The sequence below is a fragment of the Malania oleifera genome, chromosome 3 (genome assembly GCF_029873635.1).
Source record: "Malania oleifera isolate guangnan ecotype guangnan chromosome 3, ASM2987363v1, whole genome shotgun sequence".
Taxonomy (NCBI): Eukaryota; Viridiplantae; Streptophyta; class Magnoliopsida; order Santalales; family Ximeniaceae; genus Malania; species Malania oleifera.
The window spans coordinates 52,250,175-52,263,651 of NC_080419.1; the positions used below are offsets into that span (position 1 = coordinate 52,250,175).

The 13,477-nt window shown below is 34.8% G+C and overlaps 1 pseudogene; it reads left to right on the top strand.

Moving 5' to 3' along the window:
* Positions 1–1,608: 1,608 nt before the first annotated feature.
* Positions 1,609–13,228, top strand: LOC131151311 (amine oxidase [copper-containing] alpha 2, peroxisomal-like; annotated as a pseudogene).
* The last annotated feature ends 249 nt before the right edge of the window (positions 13,229–13,477 follow it).

The window sequence follows — 13,477 nt, forward strand, 5'->3', positions numbered from 1 at the left end:
CGAAGGAGGGAGGAAATTTTTGGAGTGGTGAAAGGGGGAAATGGAGCATCCGGATTGGTGTGTGGGGCCGGAATCCCTGTGCGTAATGGGTAAGGGTGTCATGCCCTCACACGGATTCGGACCCCACACCCTTTTTAATTATTGGGATGGGAATGGGCTGGCATATTAATATTGCATGGCTACATCCATGATATACCAATTGGGAAGGGCCACGGCGTGGTCCCAATTGAGTATTGGCAATAATGCCTTTGTAGTGCAATAATACTTTCAAAAAAAAATTATAATATTTGATTGATTGTAATATAGCTTGACAAAATTTGGTTATGAGAAGACACAAATGACAGCTGACACACATATAAAATAAGTTAATTTTAGTTTGATTATAATAGATGACTTTTGATTGTATTTGTTTATGCTATTGATGATTAGGTTCTATTCTAAGTCGTTTAAGTGTTATGAAAATTATATTTTATAGTTTTTAATTAGTGAATTATTCATAATATTTTAATATCTTAATCAAAATAAATTAAAAATAAAAGTGTAAATTCTTTTTAAAATGACATTACATTCTCAATACTTTTCAAAACACCTAAAAATCCATATTTTTGATTAATTAAATGAATTCTCTTTAAAATGACATTTCACGCTTTTGCGGCAATCACAATAGTAATGAATTCTCATTACTAGACCCGTCTATATATATTGGATTATCGTAAAAACCCCAGCCATCGACAAGTCACTAATTGGACCTCTTGATGCGGCACCAAAACTCACGGGTCGGCGGCCTTCCCCCCTAGTTCGCCGGCTAGGTTAATCGGATGCTGCTACGTTTCGGAGGCATAGGTTAGGCATTTGTCAAATCTTACCTTGAGACTTTTATTGTCTTACCATCCAAATAGGACGCAGGGCATCACTATTTTTGGTTCCATGAGTGCATCAACCGGGGATCGAACACACGATCCCCCTTGGGGGCTAGACCCGTCTATATTGCTTTCACCAGTCCTTACATGATAGAATAGTAGTGGTTGGAGTAATTCAATAATTTGCATTTATCACCCTTCAATAGTTTGCATTTATCACCCAACATATAAATTATTAATTAATTTAATTATAAATTATTATTAAAATTATTAATTTAATTATTAATAAATAATATCTTAATGCCTATAAATTCATAAGAATTCTTAATATATAACATCATTTGATCAATGAATAAAAAGGTAATTATTATTAGTAGTTGAAAATATATTAATTTAATTTTTATTAAGGGTTACAAAAATTAAATTAAAATATTGTGTAGATGGAGATTTCAAAATAATAATCATTTTATTTATGTGGATTTTTAAATATAAATTATTTCATTATTTTGTAAATTAATTCATGTGTTAATAATGGTTTTAAAAATTTTCTCAATTCAATTAAAAATAGTAACTAAATTAAAAGATTATGGGGAACACATAGCATATTTGCCTACAATTGGTCTATGTTTTGAAATTTCAAAAAATATTATATTTACCTCCTAAATATCACATTTTTATTTATCTACTATTTTGTGCATATTGTATTATTTGTATGATACAATTATATAACACAATGAATAAAAAAAAATATTATTTGGATGGTAATTTATGCTCACACAAGCTACAAATCAATAATGCAATTGATTATACAAATCATTGATAAGAGAATACTATTGATGGAATTATAGCCTATATTCATGGTTAAAATAATTCAGAAGCGTTATACTTCCCACCGAAAGCAAGCTAGCTAGCCAACAGCCATGGCATGGAAGCTGCACGATCTCTCACTCCTCCTACTAGTCTCCGTTTTCTTCCTCCCACCACCAATCTCATCCCAAAAGCACCATCCCCGCCGCCACCCCTTAGACTCTCTAAGCCCATCGGAGTTCTTCCATGTTCAAACCCTCATAAAATCGAAGTACCCCACCTCCTCCCACAACCTAACCTTTCATTATGTAGGAGTGGATGAGCCAGACAAGGCCACAATCCTCTCCTCGTGGCTCTCAAAGCCCGGTGCCACCAATCTTCCCCCACCGCGCCGAGCCCTTGTCCACGTGCGAGTCAACTGCCGCTCCCGCGAACTCGTAGTACAGCTGCGGCCGACTCGTAGCATCGTGTCTGACAAAGTCCATGACGGGGACGGGTACCCGATGCTCGCCGTTGAGGAGCAGGTGGCGGCAGAGCAGGAAACGGTGAAGTACCCGCCATTCAAGGCGTCGATTAGGAAGAGGGGTTTGGATATTTCCCAAGTAGTGTGCTCAAGTTTAAGCGTGGGGTGGTTTGGAGAGAAGAAGAGTAGGAGGGTGGTAAAAGTGGTGTGCTACGGTGAATATATACATGAGGCCAATAGAGGGAATAACGGTGGTGTTTGATTTGGACGAGATGAAAATAACAAAGTACAAGGACTGGGATACGGTGCCATTGCCCAAGGCAGAAGGGACGGAGTACCAAGCGGCGAAGCAAGCGCCGCCGTTTGGGCCGCAACCTGGTAGCGTGACGGTGGTGCAATCGGATGGGCCAGGGTTCAGGGTTGACGACGGCACTGTCAGGTTCACTTCTTTGCACTCAGATGAAAACACTAGGGTAATGTATTTGTCATTAAAATTTTTTGCATGTGTTCTGATCTCAACTAAGGTAAACTTTTTTTTCTTCTAATTTCAAGACACCCTTTTTTTTTTTTGGTATTATCTTCATGATAAAAATAAATATGTTATATGTCATGAGCCTATAATGACACGGACCCACATGGCTGGACTAAACTTGATAATATAGTGTGGGTCCTAGCATTTTAGCCCTGCCATGTAGGCTCTAATCATCATGGGCCAGTGGAGTTAAGTATTTTCATAATAAAAATGAAAGCAGCCACACGGGTATTGGTTAATTAAGAAACAGAGATAACATATGATATATCGCAATTGGGACCCATTTTTCTACGGATGACAGAATCATTGTTGGAAAATTATTGGTCTCTTTTTAGTTAATATTACATAAGGATTTTGTTTTCAAAGAAGCAGTTTTGAGTTTTATGTATACTATTTGGATGTTTGGATTTGAATTTATGTAAATTTGATTAAAAAAAATATTATATATTAATGTATATTTTCTAAAATTTACACAAAGTCAAATTTAAAATCCGGATGTCATACTCCCAAACATAGGATTATAAAGTATATCATAGAAGCTAGGCAAGAAAAATTAAATTGGACTGAATCAAATAAAAATAATAATTAATCCTTTTTTAGTTTGATTTCTGTTCAGAGTGTTCAATTGTTTCGGTTAACAATTCGATTTTAGTTCAATCCATTCAATAATCATAGTTAACATAGTGAATCAAACCAATTTCTTATAAATATATAAAAAAAACATATTATATTATTTTTGAATAATTTAAATAAAAATTTATTATCTATAATAATTTAGAACATAATGTAGACACTCCATTTTGTCCGACCATTATATAGAAAAAATTTTGGGATTTTATATTTTGTTATTTAATTTTAATATTTTTTAGTCAATTAGTTAGATGTGTCATCTAAGGTCTTCACCTAGTTGGATCTTTCATTTTAACTTTCTCAACCTTACTATGCTAAAGTGAAATTTCATTCATGGGGATTTTTTGTACAAATTGTTTTACATTCATTCATCCATGTGCATAACTAGTACAATATTTTTAAAAAAATACAAAGAAGGAAAATTTGTTCTTCATTCTTGGGGTTGCTTGCTTTAGGTCTTCTTCATCACCTACAATCGCAATTTTGGGCTAATTTTGTGATTTAAAGTCATTCTCGAACCACTATTTGTATTGCAACCCAATTTGGGCAAATTAATGATTTGGGGACCACTTTGGGCCTTATTTTAAAGTGACAGGCCTTATGGACTTATTTTGAGTAAATTAAGGCTTATTGTGGGCTTAACTTTTAAATTAAAGCCTAGTTTTGGGATGAGGATAACGAGAAACACAATTTGGTGGCCTTTAGTTGGATCTAGCAGCCCCTCTTGCATGGCTATCCTCCATGACAGTTGAGCCATGTAGTTGCCTTCCCCTCCCCCATGCAACACTTTACCATGTAGTTGGTTCCCATGGCTAGCATGTCTTACATTTCCTATGAGCTACTTTTCATACTAGTTGACCTATAAATAGAGGCTAAAAAAATGGGAAATAGAGGGAGGACTTTTGTTAGCTTTACCATGAACCCAAGAGGAAGGGGGGGTGAACTGGTATTTTCAAAATTTATTACCCTAAGTTAATCCCCTAACAGCAGTATTACACAACCTTATGGTCAATCTAATGCAGATAAATTTAATCAATTTAAATATGCAAGAAAAATTAAATTACATAACAAATTTAACCGAGCATGCACTAGAAAGCGATAAATAAGAGATGACACCCAAAAATGTTATCGAGGTTCGGAAAACTGCCTACATCTCCGCCTTGGCTAATAAGCACAAGGATTACCACTATAAGACTCACTTAGTGGGTGAAGTGGCACCTAAACAATTAGGTCAATTAGCACAGTACTGACCTCAACCTTTACAACCAATCCTTACCTTACTAGATTATCGCCCCCTCAGGTCATGCCTGGAATACAACAATATTTTCACAATATAACCGATACGATGATTATGCTTCTTAGTAAAGCAGATGTGTACCAAACGTAATCGATCACTAGCACATCAATAGTATAGAACATGTAAGTTCAGTGATGTGAATATTTGTGTAAACAACACTCAATAAGTTATTATCACCAGAATGTTCAAGAGTGTTCTAAACAAGGTATATATTTGAAACAAGTTATATTAAATCTCAATAATACATCAAGGTTTCAAAGATGCAAATCAAATACTCAAACTAATTCGAAGAATTTATTTCAATGAAATATACACAAAAGTTGTTTGAAAATATTTTAGCTTGTAGGAAATATTTTTGTACAACAAAAACAAAGTTATATGACACTTGTAATAACAATACAAATATTCTAAAGCTTGTTAGTTTATCCCAACACAAGATTTATAATATTAAAATCTGTGAGATAAACTTAACTGAAACTCCCTAAGAATAACTCAAACAATCAAATAAGAATAGTGAGAGTATTAGTAATATCTAGTAATCACAACCACACTCAATAAGCTCTCACAATATCAGGAAGTATCAAAGGAATGAATTTTGAGAGTATTTGGGCAATATGAGCTTTTGAAAGTAGAGAAAATTTTTCACTTAATGATTTTTTCTAATCACCCTTAATTCGCATAAATGAACTCATATTTATAGACCAAGGTAAAAATATAACCGTTTAGGACCTATAGGGTATTATTAGAAAATGTTAAAATTTTTTAGAAAAATTAACCTGACTTTACGCTTTTTAACCTTGGTAAAATTTAACCCGAGAATATTCGGATGATTGAACAGACTCAGCTAAAAAAACTATTTTAAACAATTCAGGTGCCTGAGTTTGGATTCGGTTGATTGAACCAAAGTCAGAAACATTGGCACGTGGTTTGGGTGCTTGGTGCTAAGTTCGATCGCCCGAGGCCTGATTTGAACTATGAGGATCGACAATCTGAGTTGGTAAGAAGTCCCTTTCTACAAGTTTGGTCGTTCGAGGACAATGCATTCATTCTTGGTTCAGTAGCCCGGACCCAAGTCAAACTACTGACTTTCCAGCAGTTTGGGCGCCCGAGGAGTTTTGAACTCCTAGGGTTCAATCGCCCGACCTCACTCATTTTATGCTTACTGTGTTCAATTCAACTCCTTTTTACATACCTAATTATGAATTATATTTGTGCATGAGTGTTGGTACCTAAGGTCTTATTAGGGTCTTACTGAGCTTACAATATATCCTATATGCATGACATACAAGTAATTATTACAAACCTTATATCCTACTTACTATTATAGACCCATATTACATAAAATGAATTTATAACATGAAACTTAATCTTCAGGATCTTTATGCTTTGCTTTCATGTGCAGTTACTTGATCTGCTAAAATAAACCTACACATACGCTTGAAAATCATCAAATACCTGAATATTTGTCATTATCAAAATCGGGTATGACCAATAAGGTCAACAACTTTGAAAGAAATTGTTAAGAGAGAGAGAAAGTAAAAAGCCAACAGGAAAGACATTTAGGGGAGGAGGCTTTAGAAACTTTTCGAGCAGAAAGTTGTTCAAAGAAAGTGAAGAGAAAGAATTTTATTGGAAGAGAGATTAATAAGAATAAAATCCAGAAGAAAGTGTTCAAGGAGAAAAGAAGAAAGCGGTAATTTGAAGAAGCTTGCAATATTCAAAGTAAGATAGAGATAATTGGTTGGCAGTGGTAGTAGAGGAGAAAGGAAATAAGAAGAATAAAAAAGGTAAATGCTCTCACTCCTTCACTTGGATGTGTTCATAAGTGTATGTTGGTTATTTTCGATGCATTGTGGGCTATTTGATTGAAGGCAATATGTTGAAATGAAAGTAGAAATTTGAAAATTGAAATTGACTTTGACCGAATAAGGTTTTGCAGTTCTAATATGCACCTCATTGCTTGAATTTAGGAACTAAAACAAGAACAAGTAGAACTTTAGCGAAACACCACACCAAAGCGCCAAATTTTGAATCAAAATTCACTCCAAAACCCCAAACAAAATCCTAAAAATTCAATTAAAAATCCCAAACGAATTCAGGTAAACTTGACTTGAAAATCTGGGTCATACCGCTCATGATCTTGGTCAAAAGACCCAAAACCCTATTCAACCCAACCTATTGACCTAGGTCAATCTAACCCAGATCCAAGTCAAACCAACTCGAAGACCTGATCGAGTCAACTTGACTTGGGTAAACCTTACCTTGACCTTAAAACTAATTAACCCTAACCTAAGCCCAAGACTAGTAACCCCAAACCTCCCTAGTCCAATTGACTCAAGCCCAAGACCTTGTGGCCCATGTAACCTTGCATTAAGCCCTTAAAACTAAAGCCCAATTCACCAGCATAATCTAAATAGAGCCTAAAACCTTGACCCAAATCCTGAAACCTGAATTAAGCTTAAAACTGCGAACCAACCTAAACTAATGTTCGAAATTTAAAACTCAAGCCCAAATTACACAGGCTTAATCTAATCCAAGTTCGTAGCCCAACTTAAGGTTCTAAGTCCAATTGGACTTAAACTAAATACCTTGAAACCTTGACTAAGCCTACAATTAAACCCTGAAACTTAAGCCCATGGTCTTTTAACCCAAGCCCATCTTAAAAATAAACCCTAGTCCAAGCCTAAATCTAATAAACTAAAGCCCAACTTAAGCCCAAGACCTCATGCCCACAATTCCTAAACCTAATTAAACCTTAACATGAGCCTAACCCTTACTCTGACCTAAGCCTAACCCTAAATCCAACCTTGATCAATCCCAATCCCCTATTTCCCCATGAAAATGCAACAAAGCGTCAGAAAATTAAAGAAAATGGAGAAATGAAAAGGTGAGATAAAGAGAAGATTTGGGAAAGGTTGAGAAAGAAAAAGGGTAAGGAAATTAAGAGGGGGTATACTTAAATCCAAGCTTGGGTAAACAGAATGCACAAGGCTACTTGTTTTTGTGCCTCTGTTTGAACCTACAAAAGAGAAAGATATCAAGAGATTAGAGAAAGATCAAGGTACGTAAGAGATAAAGAGTGAAAAGAGACTTGAGAAAGAAGAAGAGAGATTATGCGAGAGTGAGGCAAAGTGATTGAGAGAATATATTGAGAAGAGAAAATGAAGGGGGGTTTGACTTGATGTGAAGTCCGCTAGAGGTGGCAGAGGCCACCTATGGCAGTGGCCATGGCAGTCAGAGGAGGTTGTGGAGTTGTGAGAGAGAGAGAGAGAGAGAGAGAGAGAGAGAGAGAGAGAGAGAGAGAGAGAGAGAGAAGGAAAAAGGGAAAAGAAAAAATATATATATTTAAGTTTTTTTATTCAAAAATCTATAGTGAGCCATGTGTCACCCATCGGGTGGTGACATGTGGCACGTCGCGGTCCTCTTGTTCTGGGTGACGCCACCTAGTGATGTGACATGATCCAAGCCGTACGTTTTATGTTTTCTGTGGATGGTTGGATTGATGTCACATCGGCGATCCCTATTTATGTCTCTGAGATAGTGGTGGTGTGCCACTTGGTGAGTGACGTCATCGTGATGTCATAGGCCACATGTCACTTCCTTGTTTTTCCAAAGGAAATAAATAAATAAATAAATAAATAAATCAGGTTATTCATTGAAGGTTAAGTGTCACCCCTAATGGGCGACATGCACATGGCAAACCTAGCCCATTTCTTGCCTCTCTCTCCTTTGAACCTAGTCAAAATAAAATCAAGCCATTCATTGTAGGCCATGTGTCACTTCGAATGGTGACACATGCCAGACCTAGCCCATTTCCTACCTCTCTCCTTTGAATTCGGTCAACCTAATTTGACCCAAGTCTATCTTGTTGACCTAGTCAAACCAGTTGAACTGGTTTGATTCGGTTCATCTCCTTGAACTGATTTTCTTTTTCTTTTTTAATTTTTAAAAAATAATGTTAAAATTCATTTTTAATTCCCAAAAAATCCAAAAAAAATTAAGAAAAATTGTATAAAAATCACAAAAAAGGGAAAAAATAGCAAAAAAAAAATCATTTGAGTCTTTTTTAACTCAGAAGGGCCTAAAAAATAACAATATGAATAATAAAAAATTATATTATAAAAAAATAAAAATTGATAAAATTCCCTAAAAATCTTTAAAAATTGCAGAAAAATCTAGAAAATAGGGAAAATTTCTGGAAAAGTTTTACAATAATTTTTGCTCAATTTTGGTCATTTTTCACTAGTTTTCTTGTGTGATTTTCTTATTGTGTGCCTTGTCTGTAGCATAAATATGTGCTTTTCCGTTTCTTTTTTACATTTGTGTGCCTATATGTTTGTGTGTGCGTGTCTGCGACCCAATGATGAAATGAAGGGTAAAGAGATATTTTAAACCTAACCTATTTTAAATTTAAGGAGGGTTTATCTAGTAAAAGCTCTTTTTTTTTTTTTTTTAAGGTTTTATTAGATATTTGTAAATCAAATCGCGTTTTGCATTTTCGTTTAAATTTTTTATTATTTATTTGATAATTCAGAAGTAAATTTAAGGTTATTTGAATCAATTTAAGGTAATCTATAGTTAGTTAGATACCACCCGCTAGGCAGGCGTAAATGGGTGCCAATATTTTCCATTTGCATAATTGTACTTTCAAATCCAAATTTGGTGATGCAGATTATGGTCTATTGGTTTCCTTGGACTTAGATGTAGTTTAATGATCAATAAACTAGTGCTATACAAAATAGGTGTTTTAACTACATCTAAAATTAATAGGTTAGTGGTGACTCCGTTGAATTTTAAGTAACATATTTTTCAGTCTCATATATTAAATCAAGTTTCACATAATATGGAGTTCGCCACTTAGTCCAAGTGATCAAGAGACTCAATCCTATCCCTTCCCATGGGCTGGCCCTCTAGGACGTTGCAACACGTGGCTTGGTTACTTTATATTATTATTTTTAATTATAACTTTTACTAGGACTTTTATTTAATCCATGGGTGGATGTCTTTAAACTTATATAGGATCCTAATTTGATTTTTTCTATGACTTCAAGCTTGAATTATGAGCTTCAAATTTTAAAATTTGCATGTTCAATACAGTAGAGGAGAAAAACATTAATTTGTGGTGAATTTAGAATTTAAATTGGATCCAATGTCTTAGTTCAATTAACTTTGATATTAGCTTAAAAACGGGTTAACCAAATTTCAAATTAGTTGTCTGACATTGTTTGATTTCAATTTTTATTTGTTGGTTAATTGAAACTTCTGTTATTTGGTCAGCAGTTCGAAGGTTCATGGAGTTGGTTCCACAAACCTAACTATGCCCACTCCTAATTATATCTCTAAATAAATTCATTGGCATTTTACATTATTTTTTGTATGTACTAAAAGACAAATTTATGTTTTGTTTGTTTTTTTTTTTTTTTTTATGAAATGATAAGTTTGTCTTCGTTTTTTTTTTAAATGAGTATTGGCAATAATTTCTTTTGGTTTGCAATAATACTTCCAAAAATAAATTATAATATTTGATTGTTGCCTACTATGCATTTGTTTATAATTAATATTTTTTAATAAATTGTAATATAACCAGATAAAATTTGGTTATGAGAAAACAAAAATGAGAGCTGACACGCATCTAAAATAATTAATTTTTATTTTGATTATAATATATGACTTTTGACTGCTATGTATTTGTTTATGCTATTGCATGATTAAGTTCTACTCTAAGTTGTTTAAGTGTTATAAAATTATATTTTATAGTTTTTAATTAGTGAATTATTCATTATATTTTAATATTTTAATCAATATAAATTAAAAATAAAAGTGAAAATTCTTTTTTAAATGACATTATATTCCTTGTACTTTTCAAAACAGCTAGAAATCCATTAATTTCCACAAATTTCTTCATCTTTTACTAACTCTATACTTTTGTAAAGTTAATTAATACATGACGAAAATTGTCTCACTAGTTAACAATAGTTAAATTGATGAACTTATTTTGATTAAAATGTCTATTTTTCATTTTCTTATCCAATGAAAAATATCTATTTTTAATTGTTTTATTTATCATTAGGCAAATTATATGTAGGCCTTTGCACAGATGCATGTGCAATGTAAGTGCATACAAGTAAACACGAGTACGTGCATACTTTTTTTTTTTTTTTTTATCATGCCTAAGCAAAGTTTTAGTCAAAATATTTCTCATTAGAGTGAAGTTGAGCTTAAGTTGTGAGGATAAAGTTAAACTTTGCTAATGAATTATCAGGAATGTGCTAATAGGGGGACAACAATATTTTCATCCCCGATTCAGATCCGTCCAAAGGACTTATCCAGATTGTTGCAGCGCATAAGTTATATTTATATTTTAGTTTTTAAAAATTATTTGTTGCAGCGCACAAGTTAAAAAGATGTGTTTAAATCTTGTTTAAAAATGAATAAATTTTGAAAATAAGTTTAATATATTATGGTAGAGTGATAACGTGTGGTATGTTGGTGTTAGGTGGCCAATTGGGAGTTTCATCTGAGCTTTGATGTTCGAGCTGGCCCAATCATATCGCTAGCATCTATTTACGATGTGGAAAAGCAGAATTATCGACAAGTGATGTATAAAGGACACGTGTCAGAGATGTTCATACCGTACATGGACACAACCGAAGAATGGTACTTCCGGTCATTTTTCGATGTGGGAGAATTCGGGTTTGGGTTATAGGCCATAGAGATGGAGCCTTTGGCTGATTGCCCAGCCAATGCGGTGTTCTTGGACCACTACTACGCAGCCCAAGATGGGAAGCCCACTAAAATATCCAATGTTTTCTGCATCTTCGAGCGCCAAGCCGGCAACATTCTATGGCGTCACACTGAAACGCTTATCCCTGGACAAACTGTATGTATACGGATTGACTTTTCAAAAAAAATTAAGTAGGTTTATTTTATTAGTTTTTTACATTAACTTTAATTATTGATTTATTTATTATTATTTGGATAGTTATTATTATTATTATTATTATTATTACAGATAAGGGAGGTTAGGGCAGAGATTAGCCTAGTGGTAAGGATGATTGCAACGCTTGGCAACTATGATTACGTGATTGATTGGGAATTTAAACCTTGCGGATCCATCAAAGTCGAGGTATGTATAACATGCATGAATGATTTTAGATAAAAAAATATATCTTTGGTCGATTTGGTACTATTAATTTTTTTTATATTTTACATTTAAAAATAGATTATAAAATATTCTTTGTTCACATTACTAGTCTTCTATTTTTGTTTCTAGTTTTCAACTGTTTAAAAAAAATTTAAAAGTGAATTTTATACCTTTTGATTTTTTAATTTTTAATTTTAAATATTTTCAAAATATAACATGCATGCATAATTAATTACACACTAAACTTATATTTGGTTTGCACAATGCCTATATCTAGGAATATATTAGCTAGTTAAAATAGTTATATAAAAAAGATTATATTCTTAACGAACGCATTCTGGTAGGAATAACTGGACTACTAGAAGTGAAGGCATCCTCCAATCAGCACGTAAATGATATTGAGACGGCAGAGAGATATCCCCAGGGCACCCTCTTAGCAGAAAATTCCATGGCCATTTTTCACGACCACTTCCTCACCTACCGCCTCGACCTCGACGTCGACGGCCAGCCCAACTCCTTCGTCAAATCCAAGCTCCAGAGGCGCCGGGCCGACCCACCCACCGCCTCTCCCAGAAAGAGCTTCTGGAGCGTCGTCAGCGAGACAGCTAAGACGGAGTCGGATGCCAGGATTCTAATCGGGTCGGATCCGGTTGAACTCCTGATGTTGAATCCCAACAAGAGGACCCGGGTGGGAAACCCGGCGGGGTACCGGCTGATGCCGGGTGCGACGGTGGCGCCTCCACTCTTGTGGGAGGACGATTACCCGCAAATCCGTGGGGCATTCACCAACAATCACGTGTGGGTCACCCCATACAATAAGTCGGAAAAATGGGCGGGAGGGGTGTTTGTGGATCAGAGCCGGGGCGACGATACCCTTGCCGTCTGGAGCTCCAGGTACGCACCCTGCTTTATCTAGCTAGGTTTCCAAGCAGTGCAATGCATGCATTTACATGAATGTGTATATGCTTGTCCTCCATGTGTTCTCATTTAAAGCATATGATGAATACATGAATATATGTTTACATAGGACTGCTAGACACAACCTCCCTCCTCAACCCACATATTATTATTAATGTTGTTTGTTGTCTTGTACTTCATATGCAAAATATTTTTTAATGTTCACTCTATGTAAGGATGGAATAAGCTCTTACATTAGAAGTCAAAGCAGGCTCCATGACTCTAAAATTGATGCTGAGTTTATTCTATGTCTATTTTTCCTGGAGATGATTGTGTCTGGATAACTGATTGGTTATTGATGATCTATGATTATCATCGACTGTCTTGGAGAAATCGAGAGATAGAGAATAAGGATATCGTATTGTGGGTGACGGTGGGATTTCATCACTTCCCTTGCCAAGAAGATTTTCCGATCTTGCCAACAATAAGCGGCGGATTCGAGCTCCGGCCGGCGAATTTCTTTGAGAGAAATCCGGTGCTCAAAGCCAAGAAGCCTGCTATGCAGTGGCCCAACTGCACCTTCAACCTCAAACCTTAGTTACCTAAGTTTTAGTGAATTAAAGCTCCCAGTGTATACTCTCTAAGCACTAGTGCAACTACCGAGAGTAGGGATTTTAATTTTGTAATGCAAGTTCAACAAATGCATATGCATAATGTGTCTGTAATTGGAATAAGATGGCGGCAAGTTGTATTTTTAGGCAAATTTGCAAGTTGATTGTTGGCATGTGGCATAATAATAAAAATAAAACATAAAACAAATAAATAAATAAATAATATAGAGAAAAAA